This window comes from Scyliorhinus canicula, chromosome 3, assembly GCF_902713615.1.
Source record: "Scyliorhinus canicula chromosome 3, sScyCan1.1, whole genome shotgun sequence".
In the NCBI taxonomy this organism is placed as follows: domain Eukaryota; kingdom Metazoa; phylum Chordata; class Chondrichthyes; order Carcharhiniformes; family Scyliorhinidae; genus Scyliorhinus; species Scyliorhinus canicula.
The window spans coordinates 72,741,038-72,757,991 of record NC_052148.1 but is presented as its reverse complement, the minus strand read 5'-3'; the positions used below and the strand labels follow the sequence as shown (position 1 = coordinate 72,757,991).

The window sequence follows — 16,954 nt, the reverse complement described above, 5'->3', positions numbered from 1 at the left end:
TTGTTCACTTTAAGACAAGTTACCTAAACAATGATGTAGACTAAATGTCCTATTCAACTCGCATGAGATAAACTTGCCACTGTCACAAAAACATTGAACTCCTTTTAAGAAGATGAACATGGAGAATGACAGGCCACTATGTGTGTGTGTGTGTGTGTGTGTGTGATTCTAGCAGAAGAACAGAAACAAAACAGTATAACATGAAAGTGAAAAAAAAACAGTGAATGTGAAATAAATGAACCAGCCAACAGATCGATCTCTCAAAAGAAAATATGATCTCATTCCCTGAATGTTACCTGGACTGTTATACTGATTTCTTCTAGTTGCTGTTTAACCTTCTGTGCATTTCCAGTATTGCTCTTTATGCCAGGCAGTCTACTCCTTTGTGCTATAATAAGAAACTTGCATTTATATAGCACCTTTGCAACCTCCAGATGTGCCAAAGCAAATTATAGATGATTAAATACTTCTGAAGTGTAGTCCCTGCTGTGATCTAAGAAATGCAGGAACCACGTTAGCACAGGTGGATAGCACTGTGGCTTCACAGCGCTAGGGTCCCAGATTCGATTCCCCGCTGGGTCACTGCCTGTGTGGGTCAAAGATGTGCAGGTTAGGTGGATTGGCCATACTAAATTGCCCTTTGTGTCCAAAAATGGTTAGAAGGGGTTAAGGGGATAGGGTGAAAGTGAGGGCTTAAGTGGGTTGGTGCAAACTCAATGGGCCGAATGGCTTCCTTCTGTACTGTATGATCTATGTGTGTACAATTTGTGAGCAGCGAGATCCCACAGCAGCAAATATAATTATGAACAGATAATCTGCTTAGCAATTTTGGTAAAGGAAAAATATTGACCAGACAAGGGGCAGAACCACCCCCCCACCCTGCTCTTCAAATAGGAACACGGGATATTTTACGTACTCAAGTGGCCAGACAGAGCTTTGGTTTAACATTGTGTTCAAAAGACGCCTCCTTCGACAATACAACATTCCCTCAGTTGTGCAAGGTTCATCTTTGTAGATTGTGGCATTGCAAATATAACCTCCAGGCTGCCTACCCCCACTCACATGTGCAGCAATTCCTGGGTTAACAGTCCAGTGAAAAGGGAAAAGAAAGGTCAGCTAATCACTCATGGGATAGTGATTCCCTATTTGATTCGAGTTATTTAGCTCAAGTGCTGTTTAAATAGGCAACCACAAAAGTAACCTGTTAATGAACAATTTTACTGCGAAGCATCCACAAAAGTCTTACCTACAAGTGTGACCTTTGTCTCTGTTCAGGAACATTTTGTCGGATGCCTGTCTCAAGCCCTTTCAGACTCCACAACTTGTGCAGAACAGGTCCAGTGTTAATGTTCTTCCATCAATTCACCTTTGGATCTGTGCTAAAGGCTGGTAATCTAAGGAATTACTCCACCTTGTTTATGTCAAAAGGTTCAAGCAGCACCAAAAGCACCCATTTAACTCAAGCAATAAACAGACTACACCCACATCACTACAGAATGCAATATTCAACTTGCTTCAGCACTAAAAAATAGGTCAACAAATCATTCATGCAATCCAAGATAAAATCAGAGGAGGCCCGGAGAGACAATGGTTTGCACTGTTGCATCACAGCTCCAGGGTCCCGGGTTCAATTCCGGCCTCGGGTCACTCTGTCTGTGTGGAGTTTGCACTTTCTCCCCGTGTCTGTGTGGGTTTTGTCCGGGTGCTCCAGTTTCCTCCCACAGTCCAAAGATGTGCAGGTTAGGTGGATTGACCAATGTTAAATTGCCCTTTAGGTGTCCAAAAGGTTAGGTGAGGTTACTGGAATAAAGTGGATGTGTGGGCTTAAGTAGCACTTTCCAAGGGCCATGCAGACTTGATGGGCCGAATGACCTCCTTCTGCACTGTAACTTCTATGACAAAGATAATCTATGACAAACTGCTTGGGAAGGAGGACATGCTAATGTCCATAGAACCCTTATAGTGAAGATGATCCAATAATATAAATAATGATCCAATAATATAAATCATGTTTGTAAACAAATGAGAATACATCCATAAAACATTTTTCTATGAAAAATGTGCCTTTAAGGTGAAAATTAACACTCCCTCATCATCTCCATATCATATCCATGATGTCCAAGTCTTGGTCACTACCCTTGTCGCAAAGAATTCTGTACCCACATTGCAAATTAGAGCATTAGACTTCAATATTTATATGAGCAGAATCAGGCCATTCAGCCCATCGGGCCTGCTCCACCATTCAATCATGGCACATATGTTTCCCATCCCCATTTTCCTGCCTTCTCCCTGTAACCCCTGATCCCCTGATTAATCAAGAACCTATCCCTGTCTTAAAGATGCTCAGTGACTGGGCCTCCACAGCCTTTTGTGGCAATGAGTTCCACAGATTCACCACCCTCTGGCTGAAGAAATTCCTCCTCAACTCTGTTTTAAAGGATCATCCCTTCAATCTGAGGCTGTGCCCTCGGATTCTAGTCTCTCCTACCAGTGGAAACATAATTTACACGTCCACTCTATCTACGCCTCTCAGTATCCTGTAAGTTCCCATGGGATCTACAGACCAGAGTCCTCAACTGTTCCTCATGTGACAAGCTCTTCATTCCCAGGATCATTCTTGTGAATCTCCTTTGGACCCCCTCAAAGGCCAGAACATCCTTCCATAGATACGGGGCCCAAAACTGTTCACAATATTCCAAATGGGGTCTGACCAGAGCCTTTTACAGCCTTGGCAGTAGATCCCTGCTCTTGTATTCTAGCCCTCTCAACATGAATGCTAACATTGCACTTGCCTTCCAAGCTGCTAACTGAACCTGCACATTAACCTAAAGAGAATCCTGAACTGAGACTCACGTCCCTTTGGGCTTCAGATTTCCGAAGCCTTTCCCATTTAGAAAACAGTCTATGCCTCTATTCTTCCGACCAAAGTACATAACCTCACACTTTTCCACATTGTATTCCATCTGCCACTTCTTTGCCCATTCTCTTAGCCTGTACATGTCCTTCTGCAGCCTCACCACTTCCTCAAGCTATTCTGCCCCTTTACATATCTTTGGATCATCTGCATATTTAGCAACAATGCCCTCAGTTCCTTCTTCCAGATCATTAATGTATATTGTGAATGGTTGTGGTCCCATTAGTCACCGGCTGACATCCTGAAAATGACCCCTTTATCCCCATTCTCTGACTTCTGAGAGCCAATCAGTCAGCCAATCCTCTATCCATGCCACTACCTTGCCCCTACGACCACGGGCACTTATCTTATTTCGCAGCCTCCTGTACAGCACCTTGTCAAAGATCTTCCGGAAATCTAAATAAATCACGTCCACTGGCTCTCCCCTGTCTAACTCCTCATTACTTCCTCAAAGAACTCATACAGATTTGTCGGACACGACCTCCCTTTGACAAAGCCGTGCTGACTCAGTCCTATTTTACCATGCACTTCCAAGTACTCCACAATCTCATCTTTTATAATAGACTCTAAAATCTTACCAATGACCAAAGTCAGGCTAACCGGCCTATAATTTGCCCAATTCTGCCTCCCTCCCTTCTTAAACAGGGGTGTTACATTAGCCATTTTCCAGTCCTCTGGGATCCTCCCTGACTCCAGTGATTCCTGAAAGATCACCATCAATGCCTCCACAATCTCCTCAGCTATCTCCTTCCTAACCCTGGTTTATAGTCCATCCAGTCCGGTTAAAGTATCCACCCTCAGACCTTTCAGCTCTCTTGACGTTTTGGTATTCCGCTGGTGTCGTCCACCCTGAAGACTGATGTAAAGTACCTATTCTGTTCGTTTGCCATTTTCTTAGTTTACCATTACTACTTCCCCAGTCTAATTTTCCAGTGGTCCAATGTCCATTCTTGCCATTACATTTGTGCCCTTATTACATTTTTAGTTGACCTCTACTTGTTATTAAAGGCTTCCCAATCCCTGGCTTCCCACTAATCCTCAGCACACTGTATGCTTTTTCTTTTACGCTGCCCCTGATATCCCTTGTCAGCCATGGGTGCGTTGTCCTTCGCTCAGCATGTTTCCTCTTCCTTGGGATAAATTTCTGTTGTGCCCCCTGAATAACCCCCCAAACCTTGCCATTGCTGTTCCACTGTCTTTCTTATATGCCTTTCTAAGTTGACACTATCTTCTGCAAGTGGTGCATCACATGGATCAGACTGGAAAGTCACTGTGGCAAATCCCATGGGGGAAAACACATTTCTACCATTCTGGCATAAAACAACGACATCTCAAACATAAACTAATTCCAATTGCAGAACAGGAAAGATTGTTACAATCCAGAGAGACTGATAACTTTGGAAAAAAACAAATTTGAATTTCCAATTAGTAGATGAACAGATGACACAGGATTTTGCAAAAAGACATTTCCTGTAACTAAACTAACTAAAAGCACTGTTGGCTAAACATTATTGTTGCAGGCAAGTTACACTTGAAACTACAGCATACAACCAAGAAAGAGCATCAGGTAAACATTGCACTGTCCTTTAATAATAATAATAATCTTCATTGTCACAAGTAGGCTTACATTAACACTGCAATTAAGTTACTGTGAAAATTCCCCAGTCGTCACATTCCGGCGCCCGTTCGGTTTCACAGAGGGAGAATTCAGAATGTCCAAATTACCTAACAGCACGTCTTTTGGGACTTATGGGAGGAAACCGGAGCACCCGGAAGAAACCCATGCAGAGAAGGGGAGAACGTGCAGACTCCGCACAGACAGTGACTCAAGCTGGGAATCGAACATGTGAAGCAACAGTGCTACCCACTGTGCTACCATGGTGCCCTGTCTAAACTAAAACCTGCTGCACCTCCGGGGTCCATATCCCTTGATTCCCATCTTATTCTTGTATTCCTCAAGTTGTCTCCAAAACGTCACTGTCGTATCTGTTTCCACCACCTCCCCCAACAGCGCTTTCCAGGCAATCACCACCCTCTGTGTAAAACATTTACCTCACACATCTCTAAACTTTCCCCCTCACACCTTAAACCTATGTCCGTTAATAATTGACTTCTCCACTCTGTCCATGACACTCATAATTTTGTAAACCTCTATTAGGTCGCCCCTCAACCTCCATCGTTCCAGTGAAAACAATCCAAGTTTATCCAACCTCTCCTCATAGCTAATACCTTCCAGACCAGGCAACATCCTAGTAAACCTCTTCTGTACCCTCTCCAAGTCTTCCACATCCTTCTGGTAGTGTGGCGACCAGAATTGTGCGCAATATTCCAAATATGGCCTAACGAAGATTCTGTACAGCTGCAGCATGACTTTCCAATTTTCATATTCAATGCCCTGGCCGGTGAAGGCCAACATGGTGGAGAATTCCACATGCTCACCACTCTCAGGGTGAAGAAACTTCTCTCATCTCAGTCCTAAATGGCTTACCCCATCAGTCCTAACTGATTTATTTAAACTTTTGCCGATAGGCTTCTGGAGCTGAAACATGCAAGACTGATTGGCTAGGGTTGAATAAACCTCAAAAAACATTTTGGAAAGTAACTTTCACATGGCAGGATTTTCTAACCCACCACTCAAATAGTCAGTGGGGAATGCATCCCTGCTGATCACAGAAGCCTCACAGTCAATTACCGCTCCTCACGTGGATGAAGTCCCGACTCAGGAGAGCTGTCGGCAGCTCTGCAGACTGAGCTGCACCAGTCGCAGGTAAGCATTGAAGATGTCAGTGGGCAGGTGAGGCCCTGGCGGCTTTGGGAATGAAGATTGATGTTCTTGATGGAGAGGCCGAAGGAGGGTGGGAGTCGGGGGGGGGGGGGGGGGGGGGGGGGGCATAGTGGATGCACACTTCGGGGTAATTCCCGACGTGGAAAGAGGGCCCTTGAGTGAGTCTAATCCCTTTCCACCCAAGGCCCGGGCAGGGTGTCCTGCAGGGCTTCAGCCTCTTCCCCTATTAATATCCTCTCTTTCTAAATTTTCTCTTTGGAATTCATGTTCGAATTTTTTCATTTCTTTCTTAAATTCTCAAAATTACAGAATAATACAGTGCAGAAGATGCCCTTCGGCCCATCAAGTCTGCACCGACACATGAAAGACACCTGACTTGCCAACTAATCCCAATTGCCAGCACTTGGTCCATAGCATAGTCGTGCCAAATGCTCATCCAGGTACTTTTCCCATCTCTACCACCATCCCAGGCAGTGCACTCCAGAACTTCACCACCTACCAGGTGTTGGCACCATTAACAATTCTTGGGTTGACCAGAAACTTAACTAGACTAGCCATATAATAATAATTATTATTATTATTATTAGTGTCACAAGTAGGTTTACATTAACACTGCTATGAAGTTACTGTGAAAATCCCCCAGTCGCCACACTAAGATGTCTGTTCGGGTACACCGAGGGAGAATTCAGACTGTCCTAATCACATTCCAAACAAGCACATCTTTTGGGACATATGGAAGGAAACCCACGCAGACACAGGGAGAACATGCAGACTCCGCACAGTGACCCAAGCCGATAATTTAACCCGGGTCCCTGACGCTGTGAAGCAACAGTGCTAACCACTGTGCTACCGTACCGCCTGTGGCAACACCATGGCAACAGGAGCAAGTCAGAGGCTGGGAATTCTCCAACGAGTAACTTAGCTCCTGACTCCCCAAAGATCTTCCACATTCCCGATTTCATTTCTTGGTGACCATTATATTGATTGACACTAAGTTTGTTGTTCCACGCAAATAGAAACACTCCCTCTTAAATCTACTTTCTTACAAACTTTTGTAATTTTAAAGCCAATAATTATGTCACTCTCAGCCTTCTCTTTTCCAGAGAAATGAGACTCAGCCTCTTCATCCATCCCTCGATGTTCTGGTATCATCCTTGTAAACTGTTTTTTGCACCTACTCCTGTGCTCCTTTAGTTCTGTAATATAGATTACAGGATGATATTGACGGGCTGGTCAGATGGAATTTAACCCTGAAAAGTGTGAGGTGATGCATCTTGGGAGGACTAACAATGCAAGGGAATACACAATGAACTGGATGCTAGGAAGTACAGAGGACTTGGGGTGCATGTCCAAAGATTCCTGAAGGCAGCAGGGCAGCTAGATAAGGCAGTTGCCAAGGCATATGGGATACTTGCCTTTATTAGCCGAGGCACAGAATAGAACAGCAGGGAGGTTATGATGGAGCTGTATAAAGCACTTGTTAGGCCACAGCTAGAATACTGTATACAGTTCCGGTCTCCACACTATAGGAAGGATGTGATTGCACTAGTAAGGGTGCAGAGGAGATTCACCAGGATGTTGCCTGGGCAGGAGGGTTGGAGAGAGGCTGGATAGGCTGAGGCTGTTCTGCTTAGAGCAAAGAAAGCTGAGGGGGGAACTGGTTGAGGTGTACAAAATTATGACGGCCGGAGATAGGAAGACGCTTTTCCCTTCCGAGTGGTCAATAAACAGGGGGCACAGATTTAAGGAAATTAAGGAAAATCTTCTTCACCCAAAGGGTGGTGGGAATCTGGAACTCACTGTCTGAAAAAGATGGTAGAGGTGGGAATCTTCACAACATTTAAGAAGCATTTAGATGAGCACTTGAAATGCCAGAGCATAGAAGGCTACGGACCAAGCACTGGGAAATGGGATTCGAATAGATATGTGCTTGATGGCTGACACAGACACGATGGGCCGAAGGGCCACTTGCTGTGTTGGAAAACTCTATGACTCTATAACATGAGCTGTAGAACATCAAATAAAATCATTTATATAATGTTATACTCTCAAGATTAGATTAGATTCTGAGAATTAGAGCTAGCCCTTTCAGCAGTGAAATTAGGAAACCCTTCCACACAATGGTGGTAAGAGTTTGGAACTCTTTACTGCAATAATAATAATCTTCATTAGTGTCACAAGTAGACTTACATTAACGTGTCAATAAAGTTACTGTGAAAATCCCCGAGTCACCACACTCCGGCGCCTGTTCGGGTACACAGAGGGATAATTTAGAATGTCCAAGCATGTCTTTCGGGACTTGTGGGAGGAAACCGGAGCACCCGGAGGTAACCCACGCAGACACGGTGAGAATGGCAGACTCCGCACAGACAGTGACCTAAGCTGGCAATTGAACACGGGTCTCTGGTGCTGTGAAGCAACAGTGCTAACCACTGTGCTACCATTTTTTAAAAAATAGTTTTTATTGAAATTTTTGAAAAATGTATAACAACAAAACAATAATAATAACAATAATAAACACCCCCCGGACCGGTAACAACGCATATAACGAGCCCCCCCCCAAACCCGATGAACAACAAAATAAATTTAAAATAAATTAAATTAACATAAACAATACCCCCCTGAACCCCCCCCCCCCTCCCCTTTCCCTCCCCTCCCCCCCGGGTTGCCACCCCAACCCCAAATATTGCGAGTCCCCAGCCTGGCTTGACCCTGGACCCTACTACCCTCGACACCGTCATCGCCACCCCCTGCCAGAATTCCCCCATTGCCGAGCATGCCCAAAACATATGGGCATGGTTCGCTGGGCTCCCCGAACACCTAATGCACCTGTCCTCACCCCCAAAAAACCTGCTCATCCTCGTCCCGGACATATGAGCCCTGTGCAGTACCTTGAACTGGATGAGGCTAAGCTTCGCACATGAAGAGGAGGAGTTCACCCTCTCCAGGGCGTTCGCCCATGTCCCCTCCTCAATCTGCTCCCCCAGCTCCACTTCCCACTTAGCCTTCAGCTCCTCTACCGACGCCTCCTCCACCTCCTGCACCACCTGGTAGATGTCAGACAGCTTCCCATCCCCGACCCACAGCCCCGAAAGCACCATATCCCTTAGCCTCCACCTGCCGCCTAGCAAACGCCTTGACTTGAAGGTACCTGAACATATTCTCCGGGGGGAGCTGAAACTTCTCCTCCAGCTTACCCAGGCTCGCAAACCTCCCATCAATGAACAGGTCTCCCAACTTCCTTATGCCCGCCCTGTGCCACCCCGGAACCCGCCATCAATGTTCCCTGGGACAAACCGGTGGTTCCCCCGCAGCGGGGCCTCCACCGAGACCCCACTTCCCCCCTGTGTCGCCTCCACTGCCCCCAAATTCTGAGGGTGGCCGCCGCCACTGGGCTCGTAGTGTACCTCGTTGGAGGGAGCGGCAACAGCGCCGTTACCAGTGCCTTCAGGCTCGTGTCTCCACAGGACGCCATCTCCATCCGTTTCCATGCTGCCCTCTCCCCATCCATTACCCACTTGCGTACCATCGAGACATTAGCCGCCCAATAGTACCCAGAGAGGTTGGGCAGCGCCAGCCCCCCTCTATCCCTGCCCCGCTCCAAAAAGACCCTCCTCACCCTCGGAGTCCCGTGCGCCCAAACAAATCCCGTGATGCTGCTGTTCACCCTCCTAAAAAAGGCCCTCGGAATAAGAATGGGGAGGCACTGGAACAAAATCCTCGGGAGCACCGTCATTTTAACGGACTCTACCCTACCCGCCAACAACAGCGGCAGCATGTCCCACCTTTTAAACACCTCCTCCATCTGCTCCACCAACCTAGTAAAATTAAGCTTATGCAAAGTCCCCCAACTCCTAGCCACCTGAAGCCCCAGGTACCAAAAACTCCTCACTGCCCTTTTTAACGGGAGCCTACCAATCCCCTCCTCCTGATCACCCGGGTGTACAACAAACAGCTCACTCTTGCCCAGATTCAACTTGTAGCCCGAGAAACTCCCAAACTCAGCAAGAATCTCCATTACCCCCACCGGGTCTGCTACATACAACAGCAAGTTATCTGCATAAAGTGACACTCGGTGCTCCTCCCCACCCCGCACCAGACCCCTCCACCTCCCCGACTCCCTGAGCGCCATGGCCAGAGGCTCAATTGCCAACGCAAAAAGCAAGAGGGACAGGGGGCACCCGTGCCTCATCCCACGGTGGAGCCTGAAGTACTCGGACCTCCTCCCATTTGTCGCTACACTCGCCATCGGGGCCTCGTACAGCAACCTCACCCATTTAATAAACACCACCCCAAACCCGAACCTCTCTAACACCTCCCACAAGTACTCCCACTCAACCCTATCAAAGGCCTTCTCCGCATCCAATGCCACCACAATCTCCGCCTCTCCTTCTGCCGCTGGCATCATTATCACATTTAGCAGCCTTTGCACGTTAGTGTTCAGCTGCCTCCCCTTCACAAAACCCGTTTGATCTTCATGTACCACCCCCGGCACACAGTCCTCTATTCTAGTGGCCAAGATCTTCGCCAGCAACTTGGCGTCCACGTTCAACAGTGAAATTGGCCTATACGATCCACACTGCAGGGGGTCCTTATCTCGCTTCAGGATCAGGGAAATCAGCGCCCGTGACATCGTCGGGGGCAAAACTCCCCCCTCCCATGCCTTGTTAAAGGTCCGAACCAGCAGGGGGCCCAACAGGTCCGCATATTTTTTTATAAAATTCAACCGGGAATCCATCCGGTCCCGGCGCCTTCCCCGACTGCATGTGGCCAATCCCTCTAACCAGCTCCTCCAACTCGATCGGCGCCCCCAGTCCCTCCACCTGCTCCTCCTGCACCCTTGGAAATCGCAGCCTGTTCAAAAAGCTCTCCATTCCCCCCACCACCAACGGCGGCTCCGACCGGTACAGTTCCCTGTAGAAGTCCCTGAAGACCCCATTGACCTCTACCCCCTTCCGCACCACGTTCCCACCACTATCCTTCACTCCACCAATCTCCCTAGCCGCGTCCCGCTTGCGGAGCTGATGCGCCAGCATCCAGCTCGCCTTCTCTCCATATTCATAGACCGCTCCCTGCGCCTTCATCCACTGTGTCTCCGCCTTTCTGGTGGTCAGTAAATCAAACTTAGCCTGCAGGCTACGCCGCTCCCCCAACAATCCCTCCTCCGGGGCCTCCGTATACCTCCTATCTACACTCAGCAGCTCCCCCGCCAGTCTCTCCCTCTCCCTCCTCTCCCCCCTCTCCCTAGTGAGCTCGGATGGAAATCAGCTCCCCCCCTAATCACTGCCTTCAGAGCCTCCCACACCATCCCCACCCGGTCCTCCCCAGTATCATTGGCCTCGAGGTACCTCTCAATACATCCCCGGACCCTCCTGCACACCTCCTCATCAGCCAACAGCCCCACGTCCAGGCGCCAAAGCGGGCGCTGGTCCCGCACCTCCCCCATCTCCAGATCCACCCAATGCGCAGCATGGTCCGAAATCGCTATAGCCGAATATTCGGCATCCTCCACCCTCGGGACCAGCCCCTTACTCAGGACAAAAAAATCAATACGGGAATAAACCCTGTGCACGTGGGAGAAAAAAGAGTACTCCCAAGCCCTCGGCCTCCCAAACCTCCAGGGATCCACCCCTCCCATCTGGTCCATAAACCCCCTCAACACCTTGGCCACCGCCGGCCTCCTGCCTGTCCTAGAACTAGAACGATCCAGTGGGGGATCCAGCACTGTATTGAAGTCCCCCCCCATGATCAGGCCCCCCGCCTCCAGGTCAGGAATGCGGCCCAACATACGCCTCATGAAACCATCATCATCCCAATTTGGGGCATATACATTTACCAACACCACCCTCTCCCCCTGCAGCTTACCGCTCACCATCACATATCTGCCGCCACTATCAGCCACCACCTCAGACGCCTCAAACGCCACCCTCTTCCCCACCAGGATCGCCACCCCCCGGTTCTTCGCGTCGAGCCCTGAATGGAAAACTTGCCCCACCCACACCTTCCTCAGACGAACCTGGTCCGCCACCTTCAGGTGAGTCTCCTGAAGCATGGCCACGTCCGCCTTCAGCCCCTTCAGATGCGAAAACACCCGGGCCTGCTTGACCGGCCCATTCAACCCCCTCACGTTCCACGTGATCAGCCGGATCAGGGGGCACCTCACCCCCCTCCCCCGCCGACTAGCCATAGCCCATCGACTGCTCGCCCCTGGCCAGCACCCCCCACTCGGCCCGTTTCCCATGGCGATAGAACCTCACCCCGACCCCCCCGACCCGCACCAGCTCCCCCCGGCCAATCCAGCAGCAACCCGGTATCCCCCCCCCCCCCCCCCCACCCCCCACCCCCCCAGGCTAGGACCCCTCCTAGCCACGACACTCCCTCCATAGTACTCCCGTGAGCCAGCTGACTTCTGCTGACCCCGGCAGCTCCCGCCCTAACTCCGACCCATCCCGATATGGGGTCACCCCCCCCCCCCCCCCCCGCAGCAGCTCCTTGGCACCGCTTCAGCGCGGGAAAAGGGAACTGATATCCACGCCCCTTGCCTCCAGCTCCACCCCCCTCGTCCCGCAGCGCGGGAAACCAGAGGAAAGCCCGCGCTTTCCACTGCCCCACCCCACCCCCTCAACGCAGCTCCCAAATAACAGTCCCAACCCATCCACCAACCCCGTACAAAAAAACAGACCCCCGACCCCCCCCCCCAAAACACAAAACCATAACCAACACCATCCGAAAGCAGAAACAAAAACAGAATAGCCAGCAACAGCATAAACAGTGATACAAAAAACCCCCACAGTCCCCAATCCCTAGTTCGAGTCCAACTTTTCAGCCTGCACAAAGGCCCACGCCTCCTCCGGGGACTCAAAATAGTGATGCCGGTCCTTGTAGGTGACCCACAAGCGCGCAGGCGGCAGCATGCCGAATTTCACCTGCCTGCTGTGGAGCACCGCCTTCGTCCGGTTGAACCCGGCCCTCCACTTGGCCACCTCCGCACTCCAGTCCTGGTAGATGCGCACTACCGAATTCTCCCACTTGCTGCTCCTCACCTTCTTGGTCCATCGCAGCACACATTCCCAGTCACTGAACCGATGGAACCACACCAGCACCGCCCACGGGGGCTCATTCGCCTTAGGCCTCCTGGCCAGTACTCTGTGGGCCCCCTCCAGCTCCAGGGGGAGATGGAAAGATCCTGCCCCCACTAGCAAGTTCAGCATCACGGCCACATAAGCCGGCAGGTCCGACTCCTCCAGCCCCTCCGCGAGGCCCAGGATCCGCAAGTTATTCCTCCTTGACCGAAACTCCATCTCCTCAAAGCGATCCTGCCACTTTTTGTGGAGCGCCTCGTGCATCTCCACCTTCCCCACGGGGCCGAGACCTCATCCTCGCGCTCAGAGGCCTGCTGCTGCAACTCAAGGATTGCTGCACCCTGGGTTGGCTGGGTCTCCAGCAGCTTACTTGTAGTAACCTTCAAAGAGTCCAGCAACTCCACTTTCAGCTCCGCAAAGTAGCGCAGAAGGGCCGCCTGCTGCTCCTGCGCCCACTGCCTCCACTCCTCGGGGGCTCCACCGGCCGCCATTTTGTCCACCTTCCCCCGCTTTTCCAGGGGAGCTGCTGCCGCTTTTTTCCTCGCCCCACTCCGGGTCCGCACCATTAATCCCGGGGGGTATTACTCCAGACTCCTTCACACACCGGGAATCGTCGAATCAGCGCTGTTTGGGGCCCTTAAAAGAGCCCACAAGTCCTACGAAAGCGGGAGCTGCCGAACGTGCGGCTTAGCTCCGCATTGCCGCCACCGGAAGTCCCACTGTGCTACCATGCCGCCTTTTTTTAATAAACACCGCAGGTCACTTTAAATCTAAGAATGTTCGATTTTGGTGAACCAAGCGTATTGAAGGATTAGGGACAAAAGTGAGCGCATGGAGTCAGGTCACATATCCCACTAAATGGTGAACCGGCTTGAGAGGCTAAATAGCCAACTCCTGCTCCTATATTCCTATTAAACACATCATGAAATAAATGAACTTGCTTGAAGTAATATATATTTCCAGTGAAGATCTGCTAATAAAGAATGCCACAGTGTAACATTTGAAAGATGTTGATGTTTGAATGAAGCTGCATTAGGGTGGAAGAGATTTTTTTTATATGCTTGGCTTTAAAATGGAAGATTTATCAGGAATAGGTATAATTTAGATCTTGTTAAATCTGAATGAATTTCATTTCATGATTTTGTCACTGAAAATCACCAGCAAAGGGACTAAGTGGGAAACCCATCAGAATCCCAGTAATTTCAATCAGCAGCTGCAAACAATTTTCTAGAATTCAGACCCTCCCAAAACTGCCAACTCAAACCACAGAGACTCATCAGCTACTCCGAGACTCAGATGCCCCTCCAACTTCATTTGTAAGGCTAACAGCTGTCCTATTTATAACTGGACAGCCTGTTTGAGTCCAGATATTTCTAGCTGGACACAAGAAGTCTTTTTTTTTTAAAGCCATTGTAGTCCATTTTCTATTCATTTTTATCTTGTGGAGAAATTGTAAATGTGTTTAAGGATTTCAGTGAATTTTTGTCACCAGCGGACACGTGAACTCAAGCCACGTTACCCATACCAACTGCCTGGCATCATCCAGGCCCCGCCTAGTTTTCTACTTCGAATCACAGAATTCTTACAGTGCAGAAGGAGGCCATTTGGCCATTAAGTCTGCACTGACCCTCTGAAACAGCAGCCTACCTCGGTCCAGTCCCCCGCCCAATCCCCGTAACCCCACCTAACTTGCACATCTTTGGACACTAAGGGGCAATTTAGCATGACCAATCCAACTAACTTGAACATCTTTGGACTGGGGGGGAAACCGGAGAACCTGGAGGAAACCCGCACAGACACAGGGAGAACGTGCAAACTCCACACAGTCACCCAAGGCCGGAATTAAATCCGGATCCCTGGTGCTGTGAGGCAGCAGTGCTAACCACTGTGCTGCCTTAGCTTAATAAAAGCTTCTAAACATTTGTTCATAAGATTAGACTTATTCATAATAACATCAAATGTGAAATATAATCCCTCACATTCATTCCTAACTATCATGCCTTTCTCTCAATGGGGTGAAAGCGGTAACTGATGAGTGACATTCTTACAATGACAGTAAATCTGGTTACAACAAAAGCTGATTGTCTCTCTTTTTTATTGTGTATTGTCTGAGCAAAATTACTAACTTTATAATTAGAACCTGGCGGTGCACAGGAACTTAATAAGCTTATTTGTCACTCATCCCTAGCAAAGCCAGCGCAAGCACTTAGAAAAATCTGACAATACTGTAGGCTGCCAAAAGTCTGGAATTGACTGGAATAGAGTAAGAAAATATTGTGCAAACCAACTATAAAATCTTTTTGAAAAGGAAATCTGCCTGCCTCGGACTTTGGTCAGAGATATACACAAAACAGGTGGCAGGTGTACATAAAAGCACAGCTCCGGTGGAGGGGGAGGTGGCAGTTATGTGCCTGCAACTCTTGGTTGCAGATGATTTGCTAAGGTTGGAATCTAAAGAAAAGAAACTTACATTTATATTGCGCCCTTCAGAACCGTGCCTTTGAAGTGCAGTCACTGTGTGGGGAAAAGAGAGAGAACACTGAAAACTCAGCAGAGGGAAGATAGATAAAATTAGTTTTTGCGGATGAGGTTTAGGAAGTAAAGATTAAATTAGTTTATCTGTAGAAAATTGTAAGAGTTACAATCCATGCATGCATCTTTGGAGAAGCACCCATAATGTTAGCACGCTGGAGGCTTCAAAAGCCTTTGTGTGGGATGTTGATTTCAGTAAGTACAGAGACCCCCTGGTTTTGACAGTACAGAGCTGCATCATTTGCCACTGGAGAGAATTAACATTTCCCCGGTTGGCTCGACTCAGGAGGAGACAGATTTCTGTTATTTCATACTCTTTGGCTACCAATGCAAAAAAGCTGTCATGAACTCCTACCATCATGCAAATTTGGAACTGTTTCTCTCTGAGCTCAGCAGCTTGGTCTAGTAATTTCTCAACAGTGGAAGGGAGTCAAACAGCAATATCAGCTAATGAGATAGGAGAATAGGAGAACCAGTACTGGGAAACCCTCACTGAATGTTTGATAAAAAAGATGGAGAGATTTCATTTGCCTTTTTTGTTTAACTGTGCTTATTATTCATTCACATGGGCTTGACACCCATAACCCGATGAGAAAACAGTCTGCGGAAATGTTAAAAGAATAAAGTTAGTTCGGGTTGAAAAACAGGCAGTTCTGAACTCTGCACTTTTCCAACTCTTTGCACATCCAAATTGCTCCACCATTGGTGCACCTTCAGGGGCCTCAGCCCAAATCTGCGGAATTCCCTCCCTAAACCCCTGTGGCCCTCTTTCCTCCTTCAAGATGCTCATGTGTCCTAATATATTCTTGGGTGGCTTCGTGTCAAATGTTGTTTCGTAACGTTCTCGTGGAGCACCGTGAAGCGTTTTATTACCTCAAAGGCGCTTCATAAATGCGAGCTATAGCTGCTGAACCAAAACTGACCTGATCATCTCCTGCCATTCTTCAGCGATGGGCTGTGGAGAAGTTTAAATTTATAGGATGCATCCAGCAGTGAGTCCGAGCAATCTCGACTATCATTTTTCCGCAGACCAAACCCAACATTTCTGCTGGAGAGTTTGTGTGGCTGGATGAGCAACTGGCAAGCATCAAAACCCTGAGGGATGTACCGCTTACCTGAAACACCGCTTCTTGTCCCTGCTATTCGGGTCCACTGATGCTTTTTCTCAAACACTCGGTTTCTCTTGATCTTTACCCATGTCGCCCACTCTTAGGCATTTTCCATCATTTCACCCCAATTGATATTATTTCATCAGCGGCTGAGGTAACAGGAGAGGAGGCGCTGCTGAACTTTCCCCCCACTCCTGAGGGCAGCTCTTGTTGGCGATGCCCAGCTTCGATGAGTCTCAAACTCCCTTTTGGCTGCAGTGTGTGAGCAGCTCGCGCTCTCTTTCCCCCATCCGCTCCCGCCCCAAACCCGCTGATTGACAGCCCGCTCTGGGTGCTGTTTGCCCAGTGAGAGCTGGGGAGGGGGCGGGGCGGCACTGCAGACGCCAAGTTGGGTTTGAATGGTTCCCACCGCGGTGATGATAGCAGAGGTGGGCAATCTAATCGCGCGATCTGTCAGGATCTGCAACAGCTTGTTCTGTTGATTGTAACTAACCGAATGACTATTAGCAAAAGTGCAGGGCAGCTGCATAAG

The 16,954-nt window shown here is 48.9% G+C and overlaps 1 protein-coding gene across 3 annotated transcripts in view; it reads right to left on the bottom strand.

Annotated features, from left to right (window-relative positions):
• The window catches only part of pdzd2 (PDZ domain containing 2), a 599,663-nt gene extending 582,984 nt beyond the window's left edge, over positions 1–16,679 (bottom strand). For 2 of the 3 annotated variants that reach the window (XM_038790714.1, XM_038790715.1), the window contains exon 1: positions 16,429–16,679. The gene's annotated coding sequence lies outside the window, so the exon portion shown is untranslated. Of the gene's footprint in view, positions 1–15,251; positions 15,296–16,428 lie in introns of all 3 variants that reach the window. The other variant, XM_038790713.1, reaches the window with a different exon arrangement.
• Positions 16,680–16,954: the final 275 nt, after the last annotated feature.